This window comes from Salmo trutta, chromosome 31 (genome assembly GCF_901001165.1).
Source record: "Salmo trutta chromosome 31, fSalTru1.1, whole genome shotgun sequence".
In the NCBI taxonomy this organism is placed as follows: Eukaryota; Metazoa; Chordata; class Actinopteri; order Salmoniformes; family Salmonidae; genus Salmo; species Salmo trutta.
This window is the reverse complement of record NC_042987.1, coordinates 6,933,381-6,957,460: the sequence shown is the minus strand read 5'-3', so window position 1 is coordinate 6,957,460 and position 24,080 is coordinate 6,933,381.

The window sequence follows — 24,080 nt, the reverse complement described above, 5'->3', positions numbered from 1 at the left end:
GCTCTTTTTATGAAAGGGGGGGATTCAACTTTATATTTAAGTTGATATAGTTTACCGAAAAGCAGTTTTTCATTTCTACACGGAGTGGATTAAGTTGGTAATAATTTTCCGGGCAGAACGGCATGGTGGGAGGAGAAGCATAATTTCCAAACATTGAGACAGGGGTGTCACCACAGCTGTGTTGTATTCATTAGGTATGTCGTAGGTAATTTTCAAAGATTAATTATGATGCTTTACAAGCTAATTTATTTTTTACAAACATGACAATTATGACAACAACTGTGACCATTTGCATGACAATTAATTGTTACCCAAAATTCCATAATCGTCACAGCCGTATTTCTGTCTTTTCTTGACAGCTTTGTTTTGCAACGTTTTGTGGTCACTCGAGTGAGATCGGAATCATATTTATGTCTTTGTGTATGTATGTATGTTTTGAAATAATATATGTTTTATTTGTTTAATTGTCTTGAACTTTGTAGATACGTAGAACATGTTTCAAATTGTTTTTCTAAAGCAATACTTTTCAGTTTGTCTGTCAATGCAGTGGAATGTTTTATCTATATTTTTATAGGAAATACATTATAAAGAAATTATTCTGAAAACAGTCAGTAGCTGGTATTGGTATTTTATTAGGATCCCATTAGCTTTTTGCAGCAGCTACTTTTCCTGGGGTCCACACAGCATGAAACATAATACAGAGCATTAATAGACAAGATATGAGGGCACAGGGCGAGACCCAGATGCAGACACGGGAGGCAGATGGTTTGAGTCTCTGATATTTATTATAATCCAAGGGGCAGGCAAGAGAATGGTCGTGGACAGGCAAAAGATCAAAAACAAGGTCAGAGTCCAGGAGGTACAGAGTGGCAGGCAGGCTCGAGATCAGGGCAGGCAGTATGGTCAGGCAGGCGGGTTCAGAGTCAAGGCAGGCAAGGGTCAAAACCGCGAGGACTAACAAAAGAGAGATAAGAAAAGGCAGGGGCACGGAAAACCACGCTGGTTGACTTGACAAGACGAACTGGCAACAGACAAACAGGGATCACCGGAATAAATACCCAGGGACTAATGAGGAAGACGGGTGTCACCTGGAGGTGGGTGGAGACAATCACAAAGACAGGTGAAACAGATCATGGTGTGACACACAGCTCAAGTACAGAACTACATACATTTAAAAATGGCACACATAACCTACATGTCAATATATACACACAATATCTAGGTTAAATAGGGGAGAGGTGTTGTTTTATTCATTTTTTGAAACCAGGTTTGCTGTTTATTTGAGATGGAAGGGAGTTCCAGGCAATAATGGCTCAATATAATACTGTACATATTCTTGAATTTTTTCTGGATTTGGAAACTGTGAAAAGACCCCTGGTAGCATGTCTGGTGAGGTAAGAGGTTTGTGTACATTTATATTTTAGCAGATGCTCTTATCCAGAGCAACTTACAGTAGTGAATGCATACATTTCATACATTTTTTTTCCTTCGTACTGGTCCCCTGTGGGAATTGAACCCACAACCCTGGCATTGCAAACACCATGCTCTACCAACTGAGCCACATGGGACAATGTGTAAGTTGACAATGCGAACAATTTGGAATTTAACACATTGTTTCTTATAAAAAGAAGAGATGATGCAGCCTCTCCTCAACTCTTAGCCAAGAGAGACTGGAATACATAGTATTTACATTAGCCCTCTGATTACAATGAAGAGCAAAACGTGTCGCTCTGTTTCTGGGCCATCTGAAGCATTACTAGGACTTTCTTTGCAGCCCTTGACCACATGACTGGACAATAATCAAGATAAGACCAAACTAGAGCCTGCAGGACTTGCTTTTTGGAGTGGTGTCAAAAAACAGAGCATTTTTTTATTATGAACAGACATCTCCCCATCTTTACAACCGTTGAATCAATATGTTTTGACCATGACAGTTTACAGCCACAGCATTCATTACCAGATTCAGCTGAGGTCTAGAGCTTAGGGAATTATTTCCAAATACAATGCTTTAATTTTTTTAATAGGGTAGATCAGATTGTGGGTTCTATCAATGGAAATGTTTGCATCATTTACAATCCACCATATCTTTTTTCTTATTTTTCCCTAACCGTACCTCGCCTCCCCTAATTGGAGTAAACTAATGGACAACAATACTTAGGCCTCTACTTCCAGCTAATACTGTACATACTATAGTGTATACAGTACATTCAAAGTATTCAGACCCCTGACTTCTTCCACATTTTGTTACGTTACAGCCTTATTCTTAAATTTATTAAATCGTTTTTTCCTCATCAATCTACACACAATACCCCATGATGACAAAGCAAAAACGATTTGACATTTTTGCTAATTTAAAACAAATAAACTTAAATATCACATTTATATAAGTATTCAGACCCTTTACTCAGTACTTTGTTGAAGCACCTTTGGCAGCATCGAGTCTTCTTGGGTATGACACTACAAGCTTGGCACACCTGTATTTGGGGAGTTTCTCCCATTCTTCTCTGCAGATCCTCTCAAGCTCTGTCAGGTTGGATGGGGAGCGTCGCTGCACAGGCATATTGAGGTCTTCCAGAGATGTTCTATCGGGTTCAAGTCCGGGCTCTGGCTGGGCCACTCAAGGACATTCATAGACTTGTCCCGAAGCCACTCCTGCGTTGTCTTTGCTGTGTGCTTAGGGTTGTTGTCCTGTTGGAAGGTGAACATTTGCCCCAGTCTGAGGTCCCGAGCACTCTGGAGCAGATTTTCATCAAGGATCTCTCTGTACTTAACTCTGTTCATCTTTTCCTCGATCCTGACTAGTCTTCCTGACGCTGAAAAACATCCCCACAGCATGATGCTGCCACCACCATGCCTCACAGTAGAGATGGTACCATGTTTCCTCCAGATGTGACGCTTGACATTCAGGCCAACCAATCTTGGTTTCATCAGACCAGAGAATCTTGTTTCTCATGGTCTAAGAGTTTTTCGGTGCCTTTTGACAAAACTGCAAGCAGGTTGTTAAATGCCTTTTACTGAGGAGTGCTCCCGTCTGGCCACTTTACCATAAAGGCCTGATTGGTGGAGTGCTGCAGAGATGGTTGTCTTTCTGGAAGATTCTCCCATCTCCACAGAGGAACTCTAGAGCTTTGTCAGAGTGACCATCAGGTTCTTGGTCACCTCTCTGACCAAGGCCCTTCTCCCCCAATTGCGCAGTTTGGCCGTGTGGCCAGCTCTACGAAGAGTCTTGGTGGTTCCAAACTTCTTCCATTTAAGATTGATAGAGGCCACTGTGTTCTTGGGGACTTTCAATGCTGCAGACATATTTTGGTACCCTTCCCCAGATCTGTGCCTCTACACAAGCCTGTCTCGGAGCTCTACGGACAATTCCTTCAACCTCATGGCTTGGTTTTTGCTCTGACATGCACTGTCAGCTGTGGGACCTTTTATATAGACAGGTGTGTGCCTTTCCAAATCATGTCCATTCAATTGAATTTAACACAGGTGGACTCCAATCAAGTTGTAGATACATCTCAAGTATGATCAATGGAAACAGGATGCACCTCAGCTCAATTTCGAGACTCATAGCAAAGGGTTTGAATCCTTATGTAAATAAGGTATTTTTGTTTTTATTAATTTTAAATAAATTTGCTAACATTTCTACAAACCTGTTTTCACTTTGTCATTATGGGGTATTGTGTGTAGATTGCTAGGATAAAAAAAAATCAGTTTTAGATTGAGGCTGTAAAGTAACAAAATGTGGAAAAAGTCAAGGGGCTGAATACTTTCCGATGTCACTGTATATACAAAAGTATGTGGACACCCCTTCAAATTAGTGTATTTGGCTATTTCAGCCACACCCGTTGCTGACAGGTGTATAAAATTGACCACACAGCCATGAAATCTCCATGTACAAACATTGGCAGTAGAATGTACGTACTGAAGAGCTCAGTGACTTTCAAAGTGGCATCGTTATAAAATGCCACCTTTCCAACAAGTCAGTTCGTCAAATATTTGCCTGGGCTAGCGCTGCCCCGGTCAACTGTAAGTGCTGTTATTGTGAAATGGAAATGTCTAGGAGCAACAATGGCTCAGCCGCGAAGTGGTAGGCCACACAAGCTTACAGAACAGGACCGCCGAGTTCTGAAGAGCGTAAAAATGGTCTGTCCTCGGTTGGAACACTCACAACTGAGTTCCAAACTGCCTCTGGAAGCAATGTCAGCACAAGATGGCCGAGCAGCCGCACACAAGCCCAAGATCACCATGCGCAATGCCAAGTGTCGGCTAGAGTGGCGTTAAGTTCGCCTCCATTGGACTTTGGAGCAGTGGAAACGCGCTCTTTGGAGTGATGAATCACGCTTCACCTTCTGGCAATCTGATGGACGAATCTGGGTTTGGCAGATGCTAGGAGAATGTTACCTGCCCCAATGCATTGTGCCAACTGTAAAGTTTGGTGGAGGAGGAATATAATCTTAACGCTACAGCATAAAATGACATTGTACATGATTTTGTGCTTCCAACTTTGTGGCAACAGTTTGGGGAAGGCCATTTCCTATTTCAGCATGACAATGCCCTCGTGCACAAAGCGAGGTCCATGTAGAAATGGTTTGTCGAGATCGGTGTGGAAGAACTTGACTGGCCTGCGCAGAGCCCTGACCTCAACCCCATCAAACACCTTTGGGATGAATTGAAACGCCGACTGCGAGCCAGGCCTAATCGCCAAACATCAGTTCCCGACCTCACTAATGCTCGTGGCTGAATGGAAGCAATTCCCCGTAGCAATGTTCCAACATTTAGTGGAATGCTTTCCCAGAAGAATGGAGGCTGTTATAGCAGCAAAGCGGGGACCAACTCCATATTTCATGCCCATGATTTTGGCTAAAGCTTACCGTAGTGCTGGTACTTTTATATTTAGGTGCTGATACTAGGGCTGTTACTTTGACCTTGTTACTGCCACACCAGTGGTCATGAGTCATGGCGCAGTCAAATTCCACGTGACCATTTATTCATGGTAATTAGGCTTCTCTAAGCTCTGATGCTGCTGATGGTCATTACATATATGGAATCATGTAGTAACCAAAAATGCGTTAAAAAAATGAAAATATATTTTATGCTTTGATGACAGCTTTGCACCAGCTTCACCTGGAATGCTTTTCCAACTGTCTTGAAGGAGTTCCCACAAAAAGTATGCTGAGCACCTGTTGGCTGCTTTTCCTTCACTCTGCGGGCCAACTCATCCCAAACCATCTCAATTGGGTTGAGGTTGGGTGATTGTGGAGGCCAGGTCATCTGATGCAGCACTCCATCACTCTCCTTGGTCAAATAGCCCTTACACAACTTAGAGGTGTGTTTTGGGTCATTGTCCTGTTGAAAAACAAATGATAGTCTCACTAAGCACAATCCAGATGGGATGGCATATCGCTGCAGAATGCTGTGGTAGCCATGCTGGTTAAGTGTGCCATGAATTCTAAATAAATCACAGTGTCACCAGCAAAGCACCCCCACACCTCCTCTTCCATGCTTCATGGTGGGAACCACAAATCCGAAGAACATCTGTTCACCCACTCTGCATCTAACAGAGACATGGCGGTTGGAACCAAAAATCTCAAATTAAACTCATCAGACCAAAGGACAGATTTCCACCGGTCTAATGTCCATTGCTTGTGTTTCTTGGCCCAAGCAAGTCTCTCCTTATTGGTGTCCTTTAGTAGCGTTTTCTTTGCAGCAATTTTGACCATGAAAGCCTGATTCATGCAGTCTCCTCTGAATAGTTGATGTTGAGATGTGTCTGTTTCTTGAACTCTGTGAAGCATTTATTTGGGCTGGAATTACTGAGGCTGGTAACTTTTTAATGAACTTATCCTCTACAGCAGAGGTAACTCTAGGTCTTCCATTCCTGTGGTGGTCCTCATGAGAGCCAGTTTCATCATAGCACTTGTTAGTTTTTGCGACTGCACTTGAAGAAACTTTCAAAGTTCTTGACATTTTCCAGATTGACTGACCTTGATGTTTTAAAGTAATTGGTGTCCTTTAGTAGTGTTTTCTTTGCAGCAATTTCGACCATGAAGGCCTGATTCATGCAGTCTCCTCTGACTATTTTTTCTCTTTGCTTATTTGAACTGTTCTTGCCATATTATGGACTTGGTCTTTTACCAAATAGGGCTATCTTCTGTATACAACCCCCTCTTGAGTGGCCCAGCTAGAGGCTGGACTTGAACCTGATCGAACATCTTTGGAGAGACATGAAAATAGCTGTGCAGCAACGCTCCTCATCCAATCTGTTAGAGCTGGAGAGGATCTACAGAGAAGAATGGGAGAAACTCCCCAAGCTTGTTGCGTCATACCCAAGAAGACTCAAGGCTGTAATCATTGCCAAAAGTACTTCAACAAAAACTACAAGACCAGACAGCGTGGAGCAGTGGCTGAGAATGGTAGTACCCTCTGAAACTCTCAACGAGTGAAGAAGGTAAAGACTGGACCAAACATTCACAGTCTGCACCTGTGTATGTGTAGTAGTCTAGGACATTTGACCCTCTCACCACCGAGTGGTACACCTGAAGTATCTATTCTAACGAACACTCCCAAACAGAAGACGCCTACAACTAAGAAGGACATTGTGACCTCTGGTGAATATTATTATGTTCATACAAATGTTAAGTTTGCTGAAAATAAACGCAGATGAAATGAGTAATGCAAAATATGTCAACATTATTAAAGTGACTGGTGTTCCATTATTAAAGTGGCCAGTGATTTCAAGTCTATGTATATAGGGCAGCAGCCTCTAATATGCTAGTAATAGCTATTTAACAGTCTGATGGCCTTGAGATAGAAGCCGTTTTTCAGCCTCTCGGTCCCAGCTTTGATGCACCTGTACTGACCTTGCCTTCCGGATGATAGCGGTGTTAACAGGCCATGGCTCGGATGGTTGATGTCCTTGATTCACTTATTTGCCTTCTTGTGAGATCGGGTGCTGTAGGTGTCCTGGAGGGCAGGCATTGTGCCCCCGGTGATGCGTTGGGCAGACCGTACCACCCTCTGGAGAGCCCTGCGGTTGCGGGTGTTGCAGTTGCCGTACCAGGAAGTGATACAGCCAGACAGAATGCTTTCAATTGTGCATTTGTAAAAGTCTGTGAGGGTCTTAGTGGCCAAGGCAAATTTCTTCAGCCTCCAGAGGTTGAAGAGGCGCTGTTGTGCATTCTTCACCTCACTGTCTGTGGGGGTGGGCCATTTCAGATAGACAATGATGTGTACTCAAAGGAATTTGAATATTTTCACCTTCTCATCTACGGTCTCGTTGATGTGGATAACAGCGTGCTCTCTCTGCTGTCTCAAGTCCACGATCAGCTCCTTCGTTTTGTCGACATTGAGGGAGAGGTTATTTTTCTGGCACTACTCTGCCAGGGCCCTCACCTCCTCCCTGTAGGCTGTCTTGTCATTGTTGGTAATCAGGCCTACTACTGTTGTGTCGTCTGCAAACTTGATGATTGAGTTGGAGGTCATGCGTGGCCACTCAGTCATGGGTGAACAGGGAGTACAAGAGGGGGCTGAGCATCCACCCTTTTGGGGCCTCTGTGTTGAGGATCAGCATAGTGGAGGTTTTGTTTTCTACCTTCACCACCTGGTGGCAGCCCGTCAGGAAGTCCAGGACCCAGTTGCACAGGGCGGGTTCAGACCCAGGATCTCGAGCTTAATGATGAGCTTGGAGGGAACTACGATGTTGAAGGCTGAGCTATAGTCAATGAACAGCATTCTTACATAGGTATTCCTCTTGTCCAGATGGGATAGGCCAGTGTGCAGTGCGATGGCAATTGCATCGTCTGTGGATCTATTGGGGTGGTATGCAAATTGAAGTGGGTCTGGGGTCTCCGGTAAGGTGTAGGTGATATGAACCATTAACTAGTGTCATGACTACACGTGAGGATCAGAATGGGCAGAACAGACTGATGGGGGGGGGGGGGGGGGGGGGTGTGTGTGTAACAGTAACCAGGCCTCTCTCTCTCCCACAGAGGGGGGAGCTGCTCACACCCTGCTGTAATTCTCCAGTGGGTGGAACTTTCTCTATCTGGCTCTCTAGTATTAGGATCTGAATGACTTTTGCCAGCCAAAATCTCTAACGTCTTTTTCCAACATGAACTTTAGAACAATATCTATAACATCCAAATGTGGGAAATGGTCGGTGGGGACCTAAAGAATAATCATGTCATATTGCTTTTCATTTTGTGATGTTATTAAAACCTGTATGAACCAAATACTGTAACTTAGGAAGGAAACGCCCTTTAGCTGTCAAGTTTTCATCCAATACGTTGACTATGTGATATGAAAATGGATGTAATTTTTTTATGTTAAGATAGGAATGGGCTTTTAGTTTTCTAATAGGATAATTGTTTTGAAATACTTTGCACATTAAGTAGCCATGCCCCGAGTGAAGTCAGAGAGCTTGGTAGCGTGATGGAACCGCCCTTTTCGACCAGAGTGCTTGAAAGGACTGGGTACATACCATACCAGAAGATGTGAGACCGTGGTCCACAAGTTGAAATGGTTGGAAACTCTGAAACTCTCAACCTCAACACTAGATGAGAAGATAACCTCACCTACAAGACCAGAAAAGCATGGAGCATTAGCTACATGTGGGAAATGGTTGAAACAACACGGGGTGAAGAAGAACCTCACCTAGCAGACCAGGATACCGCCAGTCTGCAGCTGCGCGTGTAAAGAGCTTCAAACTCTGACCAAAGACATGAGGTGGGAAGGAGAAAATCCCATCTCAGACAACTAAGAAGAAGGATATTGTGACCTCTGGTGGACAACCAGAACCTTACACCAATCGACCCCTTCCCATAGAAGGATTGATTGGTTTCAACAGAGATAGATGACGAACAAAGACGAACAGGTAAATACATTCATTACTTCTTATTCCAAAACGGGTGGTGGTTCGTGTGCAAAGTAAATGGTTACTGTGAGCGTAGTTTCCAAATGTACGATAAGTGTCTCTTTCCCTTTGTCTCTCTCTCTCGCTTTTTCCTCCTTCCCATCTATGATGTAACAAGCCATCATATCTTGAGTCCACTAGGGACTTTTGTCTCATGTAAGTGTGTATGTGTATTCTGTGTTATTATTTAGTTTGTAAATAAATAATTAAACCAATTTGTGTGGTACTGAATAAACAGTAAAGGTTGGGGTTCTTGCAGATCCAGGAAGGCTACGACTGTTCAGAATGAGAACTGATATGAGGTAATGATTAATAAGTGACTGTTATTGATATCCTGTTACAACTTACATCTTCTAGAATTTTTTGGGAGATGGCATCTCGTTAACTTCCCTGGGCTAGGTGGGACGCTTGCAACAATTAACTCATTAGGAATTTGGGGCACCACGGAAGAAGTTGTTTAAGAACTGTAATATCTTGTGTTTCACCGAGTCATGGCTGAACAACGACACAGATAATGTAGAGCTGTCTGGATTTTCCATGCACCGACAGAACAGAAAAGCTACGTCTGGTAAGATGAGGAGTGGGGGTGTGTGTCTTTGTCAATAACAGCTGGTGCGCGATGTCTAATATTAAAGAAGTCTCAGGTATTGCTCACCTGAGGTAGAGTACCTTATGATAAGCTGAGAGTTCTCATCTATATTATTCGTAGCCATCTATTTACCACCACAAACCAATGCTGGCACTAAGACCACACTCAACCAACTCTATAAGGACATAAACAAACAAGAAAATGCTCACCCAGAAGCGGCGCTCCTAGTGGCCTGGGGATTTTAATGCAGGCAAGTGTAAATCAGTTTTACCACATTTTTACCAGCATGTCACATGTGCAACCAGAGGGAAAAAAACTCTAGACCACCTTTACGCCACACACAGAGATGCGTATAAAGCTCTCTCCCCCACCCTCCATTTGGCAAATCTGACCATAATTCTATCCTCCTGAATCCTGCTTACAAGCTAAATGTAAAGCAGGAAGTACCAGTGACACGCTCAATACGGAAGTGGTCAGATGACGCGGATTCTACACTACGGGACTGTTTTGCTAGTACAAAATTACCTCAACTAACCTGTATCCCCGCACACCGACTCGTTACCGGTACCCCCTGTATATAGCCTCTTTTATTGTTATGTTATTGTGTTACTTTTTATTATTTTAAATTTTTTACTTTAGTTTATTTGGTAAACATTTTTTGTAACTCTTCTTGAACTGCACTATTTGTTAAGCATTTCACGGTAAGGTCTACAACTTGCTGTATTCGGTGCATGTGACAAATAAAGTTTGATTTGAACTACCTCTTCTCCGCCTGTGGTGTCTTGGAGCAGCCTCTGGGATAAGTAATTTAGAATGTTATTCAGCATATCTAGCTACTCTGTTGATAGTTTGACAATAACATGTGGTAGCTAACTAGCTTTTTAATTGTTCACCAAAAAATGTGTGAATGTGCTAGGAAGCTAAACAGCTACCTAGCTAGCTAGCTGACTACTGTGGCTATCCAAAAAGGACTTGTTTTTTTAAGTTGGATCATGTTATCCTTCTTTGCTTTAAAAATGTTCCTACCCTATGATTTTGAACATTCTAAGCAACTGGGAAGCGTCCATGTCAGGCATTGCTGTCCCCTTAGCTTGCTACATAACTTCTGAGTGATAGGAAGCACGAGCACCACCACCAATCAGCACACACACCAGTCATTACTATGACAACTAGCATAGCCTTGTCAGCAAATGACTGCCGTCTGATCATAGCACAAATCCGATATGGTCACTTGTAACTTGCTGTTTGGACAGTCAGTAGACCAAAACTGATTTGAGCATTTAGGCCTGCAGTGTGAACAAGGTTTTAGAATACATCTCATACCTAGGAAGGATCTAAGCTGACAGTTGATTAACACAGAAGATTCTAAGACCTCTCTAAGTTGATAAATTTATTTTTGGCCTTACTGCTATTAGCCCATACAAACGCATTGAATAACAGATTCACTACATGGAACAACAGATAGTTCCCCCCAAAAAAACATCTAAAGGAAGTTTGTTCTGAAGTGTCTGTCCTATATCTGAGAGATAAGAAAAATCGGGAAACATTTTATTTTTTAAACATTTATTTTTTTACTTATTTCTGCCACTACACAGTCTCCACATATACAGTACTTCCATACATTTTCTTAACTGGTACCAGGAGACCTTCAGACGGCCTATGAGAAAGCAAAACAGACAACATGTGCGTGTTCGTGAGAGTCTCATCTTTCCATAGAGGGGTCATAACAGTTTGTAGGCCGTTCGGATGCTACAGACAATTTTGAGAGAAGACTGATTTTTGGGATGTCTCATGGTCTGACAAACACCACTCTAGCTCTGAAAAACTCTGCTCTAGCGCTGTCACCTTCCACCGCAGATGCGGAAGTGTAATATAGGCGAATGCGGTGGATTGAGATGCATCCAATGCAAATAAACAGATATCTCTAGCTTAAATTGACAGATTTTTATGGGGATGGTTTTATTATTCTAGTTTGATTTCCTTGGTGGCGCAGACATCGACCTTAGGGATTAAGGATTTTAAAAAATGCAGATAGACTATTTTTCGAGATCATTTTTAGGTCAGAGGGGTCACCTCCTTAGTGGAGAGGCAGCACATGGGCCGCCTTCCAAACCTAGGGGATAGTACCCGTGATAATCGTCAGATAAAAATGTGTCACTAGCTAGGTTTCCATCCAATTGGTGACAGATTTTCATGTGAGTATTCTAAAATGTTGATAAAGAAAATATGCAAATTTTCCCACCAAACAGACTTGTTGCAGATACAAATCACAAAATATACTTTTTCGCTTAAGTTTTCATGTACCGAATAAATATTGTAAAGTTCAATGTGTTTCCATCTCATTTTCAACTCTATAGATAGTGTTGTCACAAAAACTGTTGCAGTAAATAGCAAATGTGCCTACTCAAATCAAATTTTATTTGTCACATACACATGGTTAGCAGGTGTTAATGTGAGTGTAGCGAAATGCTTGTGCTTCTAGTTCCGACAATGTCCAACATGTTTTAAGACCTTGTTTTTGGAAAACTGTTTAACTATTTTTCATGGTTGCAACTTGATGAAAATTGTCCATAGTATTCCTTTTATCTTGACTACCCAGTACTGCACTAGATTTTACTTACCACTTGCATCAAACATATTTTAAGACCTTGTTCAGGGAAAACAGTTTATACCTGTATTTCATGGTTGCATCTTGCTGAAAATTGTCCATAGTGTACCGATCATCTCGACTATCCAGTACTACACACATTTTTTGTACCACTTGCATCGAACATGTTTTAAGATCTTGTTTATGGAAAACTGTTTATAACTGTATTTCATGGTTGCAAATTGCTGAAAATTGTCCATAGTGTTACTTTCATCTCGACTACCCAGTACTGTACTAGATTATACTTACCACTTGCATCAAACATGTTTTAAGACCTTGTTGATGGAAAACTGTTTAACTATATTTCACGGTTGCAAATTCCTAAAAATTGTCCATACTGTTCCTTTTATCTTGACTACCCAGTACTACACCAGATTATACTTACAAATTGCATCAAACATGTATTAGACCTTGTTTATGTAAAACTGTTTAGAACTGAATTTTATGGTTGCAACTTGCTGAAAATTGTCCATAGTGTTCGTATCATCTCAACCACCCAGTACTGCACACATTTTTGATTACAAATTGCATTAAGGGGCCGGCGTGAATGATTTATGGAAGTTTTGAAAAAACAGTCTGTCAGTGTCAACATACTTTTGTCGGCCTGGTGATTGATTGCGATCAAAACACTCAAAAATGTTTTAAATGCATTCAGTGGGCATACAGACCTCAATGCCCGCTATGGGACCACCATACTATGGACCCAAGTTAATAAGATGCCGGCATGAGTGATTTATGGAAGTTTTGAAAAAACAGTCTGTCAGTGTCCACATAAATTTGTCGGCCTAGTGATTGAATGGGAACAAAACATGCGAAACGGTTTTAAATGCATTCAGAGGTTATCTAGACCTCCATGCCCACTATTTGAACACCATACTACGGACCCACTCAAAAACATTTTAAATGCATTCGGTGGGCATACAGACCTCCATGCTTGCTATGCGAGCACCCAACTACGGACTCATGTCAATGGGGGCCGGCATGCGTGATTTATGTATGTTGAAAAAACGTAGTCTGTCAGTATCCACATACTTTTGTCGGCCTGGTGATTGAATGGGAACAAAACACTCAAAAATGTTTTAAATGCATTCAGGGGTCATCTAGACCTCCATGCCCACTATTTGAACAGCATACTACGGACCCACTCAAAAACATTTTAAATGCATTTGGTGGGAATACAGACGTCAATGCCCACTATGGGAGCACCATACTATGGAACAAGTCAATGGGGGCTGGCATGCGTGAATTATGGAGGTTTGAAAAAAACAGTCTGTCAGTGTCCACATACTTTTGTCGGCCTGGTGATTTAATGTGAACAAAACACTCAAAAACGTTTTAAATGCATTCAGGGGGCCCTGTTCAAATGTTGAACCAAGAGATTGTTTTTTGCTTACGGCCATACCAGCCTGGGGGCGCTATTCCTGATTGGAAAAGTGACGACAGGTGCGAGTGTTTGAGCTGTGAGTGAGTGTTTCCTTGAGAGCTTTTTGTTTGATTTTCGTGTTTTTTTTTTTACGTACTATAATTGTTTTTGAATTTAAATAAGTTTAAGTTTGGTTAGTTTTTCCCCCCCTGCAGTTTTGCTGCTTGGGGAAGGTTTTTTTTTTGTTTCATTTTTGATTTACTATGACGGACAACATGGCAATGACAAACGGAATGGACAAGGACAACGAAAAAGCACAGCGGAAGGAAAATGAAGATAAAGGAGGAATGAAATATGGCAAAGAATACACGGTGGCAATTGAGTTGGTGGGAGAAGAAAAGGTGACAACAATGGAACTACTACGAGCAATTAAGGAGGTGTGTGGAGAGGTGGTGGGATGCCGAATGAAAGGGGAAAAAAAGTATGAAATTACGATGAGAAACGGAAAAGGTAAAGAACGTCTAATGGATGGATTAAGGATAAAAAATACAAGGATAATGGCGAGAGATATGAATGTAAATGAGCTGGTAGTATCATTCATGAATCTTCCAGTATACATCAAAGACAAAGTTATACTGGACAAGCCGAGTAGCTGGGGAGTAACGGCCGTCTCGGAGATAAGGAGGAGAGTTTGGCCTGGAACGGAGGTGGTAGACGGGACACGATTTTGCAAAGTAAAATTCACAGAAAAAGTTCAATCATTGCCATATTCCACAAAAATTGAGACGCTGGAGGGAGCAGAATACTTCAGGGTAATTCATGACAAACAGGTCAGAGTTTGTCGATTGTGTATTCAACCCGGGCACATAGTTAAAGACTGCCCTGAATTTAAGTGTTTCAAGTGCGGCAATCAAGGCCATTATGCGAGAGAATGTGTCGGAGAGAAGGAAAGGAATTTTTGTGGTGGATGCCGAAATAGATTGGTGGAGTGCAACTGTGGAGAGGTTATGGCTGAAGAGGGGAGTCAAGTACTATTCGAGGAAGCAGTTGTATTGTCGCAAGAAGGAGAAGAAGATGGAGGAGAGGACGTGATGGAGGGTGGAGAGACGGAGGAAGAAAGAAGAAGGACTAGAAGATGAATGAAATTGGGAGTAGTATGGATTCAGAAATAAGAAGATGGAGTTTTCAGGAGGAGGGGGGGAGTGGACTGGGGGGAAGCACGGGGGACTCAGATTTTGGGGGAAAGCACAGCACTAACAAGTATCTCGGGGGGGTGAAGAAATGGAGAGGGTTTTGAGTTTGATGACAATAACAGAAACGGAGATGAACTCGGGGAGCACAACGACGACTATACATGAGACGGAGATGAACACGGGGAGCACAACGAAGACTATACCAGAGACGGCGATGAACACGGGGAGCACAACGAAGACTATACCAGAGACGGCGATGAACACGGGGAGTACAACGAAGACTATACCAGAGACGGCGATGAACACGGGGAGTACAACAAAGACTATACCAGAGATGGCGATGAACACGGGGAGCACAACGATGACTATACCAGAGACGGCGATGAACACGGGGAGCACAACGACTATACCAGAGACGGAGATGAACACGGGGAGCACAACGGATGTGGGTGTAAAGAAGTTGAGTTGGCTGGATGAAATGGACTTGGAGGAGATATCGGACACGGATGATGGGGAAAAGATTGAAAGAACGAGGGGAGGATACAGGAAGAGGAAAGCGGCGGGAGGGGGGGGAGAAAGGGTGGAAGAGGAAAGAAACTGGATAACAGGTAGAGGATAATGAAATTATATTTTATTATTTTATTATTTATTAGAATGGTCACTATAATGTCAATAAATGCAAATGGTTTGAGAACAATGGGAACATTTAACCTGTTACATCTAGGGGGCAGTATTTTCACGGCTGGATAAAAAACGTACCCGATTTAATCTGATTATTAGTCCTGCCCAGAAACTGGAATATGCATATAATTATTAGCTTTGGAGAGAAAACACTCCAAAGTTTCTGAAACTGTTTGAATGGTGTCTGTGAGTATAACAGAACTCCTATGGCAGGCAAAAACCTGAGATGCTTCTGTTCAGGAAGTACCCTGTCTGAACATTTCTTGCCCTTCTTTATTATCTCTGTCGTTTACAAAGGATCTCTGCTCTTACGTGACACTTCTCACGTCAACAATGGAGTCTCACAGCCCGGGAAAAACAGGAATGATGTCATTCAAAGCCCTGGCTGAAGCACACGAGAGCAAAAGCTGAGTGGTCAGTCAATGGACTAAGCCTTAGGCGCGTGACACGCCCCGCCCCCGGCTTTTGGTTTTTTCCTCAGTTTACAGACAGGCAGATTCCCGGTCGGAATATTATCGCTTCTCTACGAGATAAATTGCATAAATATTGGTTTTAAACAGCGGTTGACATGCTTCGAAGTACGGTAATGGAATATTTCGAAATTTTTTGTCATATTTTGCGTCATGCTCGTGGCCGAGATTTAGCGTTGGGATAGTGTCTAGAACGCACGAACAAAACGTCGCTGTTTGGATATAACGATGGATTATTTGGGACCAAACCTACATTTGTTATTGAAGTAGAAGTCCTGGCAGTGTATTCTGATGAAGAACAAGCAAGGTAAGAACATTTTTCTTATAGGAAATGTGATTTTGGTGAAGGCTACACTGGGTGGGTGTCTAAATAGCTAGCCCTGTAACGCCGGGCTATGTACTTACATTATTGCAAAATGTGCTTCATCCGAAAAGCTATTTTAAAATCGGACATATCGAGTGCATAGAGGAGTTCTGTATCTATAATTCTTAAAATAATTGTTATGCTTTTTGTGAACGTTTATCGTGAGTAATTTAGTAAAATCACCGGAAGTGTTCGGTGGGAATGCTAGTTCTGAACGTCACATGCTAATGTAAAAAGCTGGTTTTTGATATAAATATGAACTTGATTGAACAGACATGCATGTATTGTATAACACAATGTCCTAGGTGTGTCATCTGATGAAGATCATCAAAGGTTAGTGCTGCATTTAGATATGGTTTGGGTTTATGTGACATGATATGCTAGCTTGAAAAATGGCTGTGTGATTATTCCTGGCTGGGTACTCTGCTGACATAATCTAATGTTTTGCTTTCGCTGTAAAGCCTTTTTGAAATCGGACAGTTTGGTTAGATAAAGGAGAGTCTTGTCTTTAAATAGCTGTAACATAGTCATATGTTTGAAAAGTGTAAGTTTTCGGATTTAGAGGAGTTTGAATTTCGCGCCCCGCCCATCATTGGATATTGGAGCAGACGTTCCGCTAGCGGAACGTGTAGATGTAAGAGGTTAATAGAATAGTACAAATGAAGAATTCTGATATTTTATGTATTCAAGAGACGCACTGGGATAATGTGTGTGTTTTAGAAGTACAAAAAATATGGAGGGATTTTATTTATGTAAACAATGGCAGGGGGAATTCAAGTGGGGTTGCAATTTTATTAAGGAAGGATGTAGTAGAAAATGTGAAGAAGATATATAATGATAATAATGGGAGGATTTTAATTTTGGATTTTGAATATATGAGTAGGGTTTTTAGGATTATAAATATTTATGTGCCGAATAATGAGTTAGAGCGAAGGAATTTATTTTTATAATTAGGGAAATGGTGCAAGGGTAACTGTATTTTAGTTGGGGATTTTAATGTTAAATTGGATAGCTCCCCTTGTCATATCTAGTCTATTTTTAGAAGTGACGTATCTAGGGGGTTTTAAGGAAGATTATGTTTGAAAACAGTTTGATTGATATATGGAGGGACTAGAATCCGAACAAGAGAGAATTTTCTAGAAGGCAGGTGGTGTTAGGGGAGTTGAAACAGACACGGATAGATCTGGTTTTAGTAAATGAAGGGTTAAGGAATTTTATGAAGGATATTAAGTATATTTTTTACAACTTTTAGTGATCATGCTGGGTTAACATTTTCGGTGGGGTTAGATAAGGAAAGGAAAGGGGGGGAATATGGTGTATGAATACAGGGTATCTAGGTGATGAAGAATATGAGAAACAACTTAAATCTTTGATAGAACATGAAATGGAGGATAAGCAAAAAGGGAATGATAAGTGCCAGTGGTGGGAAAATGTTAAGGAAAAAATAAAAGTTTTTAGTATTAGACATGCAAGGAAGAAGAGGAGAGGGATGACAAGAGAAGAAAATTATTTAAGAGCAAAATTGAATGAAGAAATGAGGAAATGTGATATTGAGCCTAATTATAATATTGAAAGGTTTTTAGATTTCAAGGCACAATTGAGCAAATGTGAAATAGATAAGTGTAAAGGTGCAATTATTAGAAGTAGGGCAAAGTATGTTTTGGAAGGGGAGAAATGTACGTCTTTTTTTCTTGGTTTAGAGAAAACTAAACAGACGAAATCATATATTAGTGAGATTGAAAATGTAAAGGCTGAAGTGGTAAATGATTATGTTGAGATATTAGAAACTGTACAGAATTTTTATAAGGATTTATTTAAGAAAGGGGAGGTGGATGAGGGGTGTGTAAAGGAGATTTTAGGTAGTGTGGATGTGCAAATCGGTGTTGAGGATAAGCAAATATGTGATAGGAAGATAAGTGGATGAAGTGAAAGATGCAATTAAGGGTTTACAAATAAATAAAAGTCCTTGAGTAGATGGACTAATTGCAGAGTTTTATAAAATGTATGAAAGTTTTTTAGCACCTATTTTATTGGAAGTGTATCAATATATGGAAGAGAATAATACTGTTTCAGACTCCATGGTGACAGGGCTGATATCGATTTTATATAAAAATAAGGGGAGCAAATTGAAACTGGAAAATTATAGGCCAATTAGTTTATTAAATTCAGATTATAAGATTTTAGCTAAGATACTGGCAAATAGGATGAAGATGGTTTTAAATGATATTATAGCAACTACACAAAATAATAGTGTGCCTGGAAGAGATATAGCTGATACCATTACTACACTTAGAGATGTGATAAATAAAATGAATAGCGATAAGATAGGGGGAATTGTTTTAAGTATAGATTTTAATAAAGCTTTTGACAGGGTGGAACATGATTTTATGTTTAGGGTACCCATAAAATATGGGTTTGGTAATAGAATAATAGGATGGATGAAATTATTATATAGAAAGGCAAAAAGTAGGGTCAAATGTAATGGGGGTTTTAACAGATTATTTTATTCTTGAGAGATCAGTGAGACAGGGGTGCCCTTTATCAGCGTTATTGTTTGTTTTATCGGTAGAACCCTTAGCGGCATACCTTAAAAAATATCATTTTATAAATTGTGTAGAGACTCCGCAAGGAGGTTTTAGTTTAATTCATCAATATGCAGACGATACCACAATAACAGTTAGAGATGTGGGAAGTGTTAAAAGGGTGATGGAGTGTTTTAAAGTATATGAGCAAGCCTCAGGAGCAAAAGTTAATATGGAGAAGTCAGTAATTGTCAAGGCTGGCTCAAGAAAGCAGGAGTGGTAGAGTCAGGTGCAGGAGACAGTGAATTCTTGAACACACTTTAATTCAAGAAAACTGTTATGGTCTTCAGAAAATAGGGACGCAGCCCTTAAATACTTCTGCGGTGGTAAAACACAAAAAACCAACCACAGGCAGAGTGGAAAAAAACACACGTTCCTCAAGCACACAAACCTGACAAGGAACATAATCACGCACAAACACAGACATACTACGCTAAACTAAATAACCCCCTACTAATAACTAACCCAAAACAGGTGCGTGCCTACCTAGACCTAACCAACAGAAAGTGAAACAAAAAGGATCGATGGCAGCTAGTAGGCCGGCGACGACGACCGCCGAGCCCCGCCCGGTCGAGGGGGGGTGCCACCATCCGTCGGTGTCGTGACAGTACTCCCCCCCTGACGCGCGGCTCCCGCAGCGCGCCGACGCCGGCCTCGAGGACGCCCCGGAGGGCGAGGCGCAGGGCGATCCGGATGGAGGCTGTGGAACTCCCGGATGAGCGCTGGGTCCAATATGTCCTCCACCGGGACACAGCACCTCTCCTCCGGGCCGTACCCCTCCCAGTCCACGAGGTACTGCAGGCCCCTCGCCCGGCGTCTGGAGTCCAGGATGGACCGGACTGTGTACGCCGGGGCCCCCCCGATGTCCAGGGGGGGTGGAGGGACCTCCAGCACCTCATCTTCCTGCAGCGGACCAGCTACCACCGGCCTGAGGAGAGACACATGAAACGAGGGGTTAACCTCTTACATCTAGATGTTCCGCTAGCGGAACGTCTGCTCCAATATCCAATGATGGGTGTGGCGCGAAATACAAACTCCTCTAAAATCCGAAAACTTCCATTTTTCAAACATATGACTATTTTACAGCTATTTAAAGACAAGACTCTCGTTAATCTAACCACACTGTCCGATTTCAAAAAGGCTTTACAGCGAAAGCAAAACATTAGATTATGTCAGCAGAGTACCCAGCCAGAAATAATCAGACACCCATTTTTCAAGCTAGCATATAATGTCACAAAAAACAAAACCACAGCTAAATGCAGCACTAACCTTTGATTATCTTCATCAGATGACACACCTAGGACATTATGTTATACAATATATGCATGTCTGTTCAATCAAGTACATATTTATATCAAAAACCAGCTTTTTACATTAGCATGTGATGTTCAGAACTAGCATACCCCCCGCAAACTTCCGGGGAATTTACTAAATTACTCACGATAAACGTTCACAAAAAGCATAATTATTTTAAGAATTATAGATACAGAACTCCTCTATGCACTCGATATGTCCGATTTTAAAATAGCTTTTCGGATGAAGCACATTTTGCAATATTCTAAGGACATAGCCCAGCCATCACGGGCTAGCTATTTAGACACCCACCCAGTTTAGCCTTCACCAAAATCACATTTCCTATAAGAAAAATGGTCTTACCTTTCCTGTTCTTCGTCAGAATGCACTCCCAGGACTTCTACTTCAATAACAAATGTTAAAAAAAAAATGTTTTGGTTTGGTCCCAAATAATCCATCGTTATGTTCCATCAGCAGCGTTTTGTTCGTGCGTTCTAGACACTATCAGAATGGTAAATCACGGTCGTGCGCATGGCGCAGAACGTGACAAAAAAATTCTAAATATTCCATTACCGTACTTCGAAGCATGTCAACCGCTGTTTAAAATCAATTTTTATGCAATTTATCTCGTAGAAAAGCGATAATATTCCGACCGGGAATCTGCGTGTCTGTAAACTGAGGGAAAAACCGAAAGACGGGGGCGGGGCAGGTCACGCGCTTAAGCCTTTCTCCTCTGATAGACCACTTAGCTTTTGCTCTCGTGTGTTTCAGCCAGGGCTTTGAATTACGTCATTCCTGTTTTTCCCGGGCTCTGAGAGCCCATTGGAGACGTGGGAAGTGTCACGTAACAGCAGAGATCCCTTGTAATAGATAGAGAGAATCAACAAGGGCAAGAAATGTTCAGACAGGGTACTTCCTGAACAGAACCTTCTCAGGTTTTTGCCTGCCATAGGAGTTCTGTTATACTCACAGACACCAAACAGTTTTAGAAACTTTGGAGTGTTTTCTATCCAAAGCTAATAATTATATGCATATTCTAGTTTCTGGGCAGGACTAATAATCAGATTAAATCGGGTACGTTTTTTATCCAGCCGTGAAAATACTGCCCCCTAGCCATAAGAGGTTAATACGATAATAAGAAGGAAGTTGTAATCTGTAACACACCTCGTTTATTCTCCTCAGGACTTTAAATGGCCCCACAAACCGCGGACCCAGCTTCCGGAAGGGCAGGCGGAGGGGCAGGTTCCGGGTCGAGAGCCAGACTCTCTCCCCTGGGGTGAACACGGGGGCCTCGCTGCGGCGCCGGTCAGCGCTCGCCTTTTGTCGCTCCTTGGCTCGTTCCAGGGATTCCTGCACAGCGTCCCAGGTCTCCCTTGAGCGCTGAACCCATTTCTCTACCGCAGGGGCCTCCGTCTGGCTCTGATGCCATGGCCCCAGGACCGGCTGATAACCCAACACACATTGGAATGGCGACATGTTGGTAGAGGAGTGGCGCAAAGAGTTCTGAGCCATTTCGGCCCATGGCACGAACCTTGCCCACTCCCCTGGCCGGTCCTGGCAGTAGGACCGCAGAAACCTGCCCACCTCCTGGTTTAACCTTTCTACCTGCCCATTACTTTCGGGGTGAAACCCTGAGGTCAAACTGACCGAAACTCGGGACGTGAACTGGGGGCCTTGATCTGAGACGATATCCTCGGGCACCCCGTAGTGCCGGAAGACGTGGGTGGATAAGGCCTCCGCGGTCTGCAGGGCCGTAGGAAGACCGGGTAAAGTAAGCAGACGGCAGGACTTAGAGAACCGGTCCACAACGACCAGGATCGTAGTGTTGCCCTGAGACGGCGGGAGATCGGTCAGGAAATCCACCGCCAGGTGGGACCATGGTCGCTGTGGAACCGGGAGGGGCTGTAATTTCCCTCTAGGCAGGTGCCTGGGAGCCTTACTCTGAGCGCACACCGAACTGGAGGAGACATAGTGCCTCACGTCCCTCACCAAGGTGGGCCACCAGTATCTCCCACTAAGACCACACACTGTCTGCTCAACCCCTGGGTGACCCGAGGAGGGAAGCGTGTGCGCCCACCGAATCAAACGATCGCGAACACCGAGCAGAACGTACTTACGACCCACTGGACACAGCGGAGGAGTAGGCTCCGTCCGTAACGCCCGCTCGATGTCCGCGTCCACCTCCCAGACCACCAGTGCCACCAGGCAGGAGGCTGGAAGTATGGGAGTGGGATCGGTGGACCGTTCCTCGGCGTCATGGAGACGAGACAGTGCGTCGGCCTTAGTGTTCCGGGAACCTGGGATATACGAGATGTTAAACTGAAATCTAGTAAAGAACATCGCCCACCTGGCTTGACGCGGGTTCAGTCTCCTCGCCGCCCGGATGTACTCCAGATTGCGGTGGTCAGTCCAGATGAGAAAAGGGTGACGCGCCCCCTCAAGCCAATGTCTCCACACCTTCAGGGCTCTTACCACAGCCAACAACTCCCTGTCCCCCACATCATAGTTACGCTCCTCCGGACTCAACTTCCTAGAGAAGGCGCAGGGGCGGAGCTTGGGGGGGGGGATCCCGAGCGCTGGGATAGCACGGCTCCGACCCCAGCCTCGGACGCATCCACCTCCACTATGAAGGGCAAAGAGGGGTCCGGATGCGCCAGCACCGGAGCGTCGGTGAACAAAACCTTCAGACGACTAAAGGCCCTGTCCGCCTCCGCGGACCACCGCAAGCGCACCGGGCCCCCCTTCATCAGTGAGGTAATGGGAGCCGCCACCTGCCCAAAGCCCCGGATAAACCTCCGGTAGTAATTGGCAAATCCCAAAAACCGCTGCACCTCCTTCACCGTGGTGGGAGTCGGCCAATTACGCACGGCTGAGATGCGGTCACATTCCATCACTACCCCTGATGTGGAAATGCGATACCCCAAGAAAGAGACGGCTGGTTTGGAAAACTCACATTTCTCAGCCTTGACGTATAGGTCATGCTCCATCAGTCGCCCAAGCACTTTACGCACCAGAGACACATGCTCGGCGCGTGTAGCGGAATAGACCAGAATGTCATCGATGTACACCACTACACCCTGACCGAGCAGGTCCCGGAGAATCTCGTCCAAAAAGGATTGGAAGACTGCGGGAGCATTCTTTAACCCATACGGCATGACGAGGTACTCATAATGGCCAGATGTGGTACTAAATGCAGTTTTCCACTCGTCCCCTCCTCGGATACGCACCAGATTATATGCACTCCTGAGATCCAATTTCATGAAGAAGCGCGCCCCGTGAAATGACTCTATCGCCGATGCGATGAGAGGTAGTGGGTAACTGAAACCCACTGTGATGGCATTTAGACCTCTATAGTCAATGCACGGGCGCAGACCTCCCTCCTTCTTCTTCACAAAAAAGAAGCTTGAGGAGACGGGTGAGTTAGATGGCCGAATGTATCCCTGCCTCAAAGACTCAGTGACGTATGTTTCCATAGCCGCTGTTTCTTCCTGAGACAGGGGATAAACGTGACTACGAGGAAGTGCAGCGCCCACCTGGAGGTTTATCGCACAGTCTCCTCGTCGATGAGGTGGTAATTGGGTCGCCTTCGTTTTACTGAAGGCGATAGCCAAATCGGCATACTCTGAGGGAATGTGCACGGTGGAGACTTGGTCTGGACTCTCCACCGTAGTCGCACCGATGGAAACTCCTATGCACCTGCCCGAGCACTCATTTGACCACCCCTTAAGAGCCCTCTGTCCCCACGAAATCTTAGAGTTGTGAGTGGCTAGCCAGGGAATCCCTAGAACCACTGGAAATGCTGGGGAATCAATGAGGAAAAGACTAATCCGCTCCTCATGACCCCCCGCATTACCATGACCAGTGACACAGTGACCTCCCTGACCAGCCCTGACCCTAGCGGTCGACTATCTAGGGCGTGCACGGGGAAGGGTTGGTCCAACTGGACCAGGGGAATCCCTAACTTAGCCGCGACCCCACGGTCCATAAAAC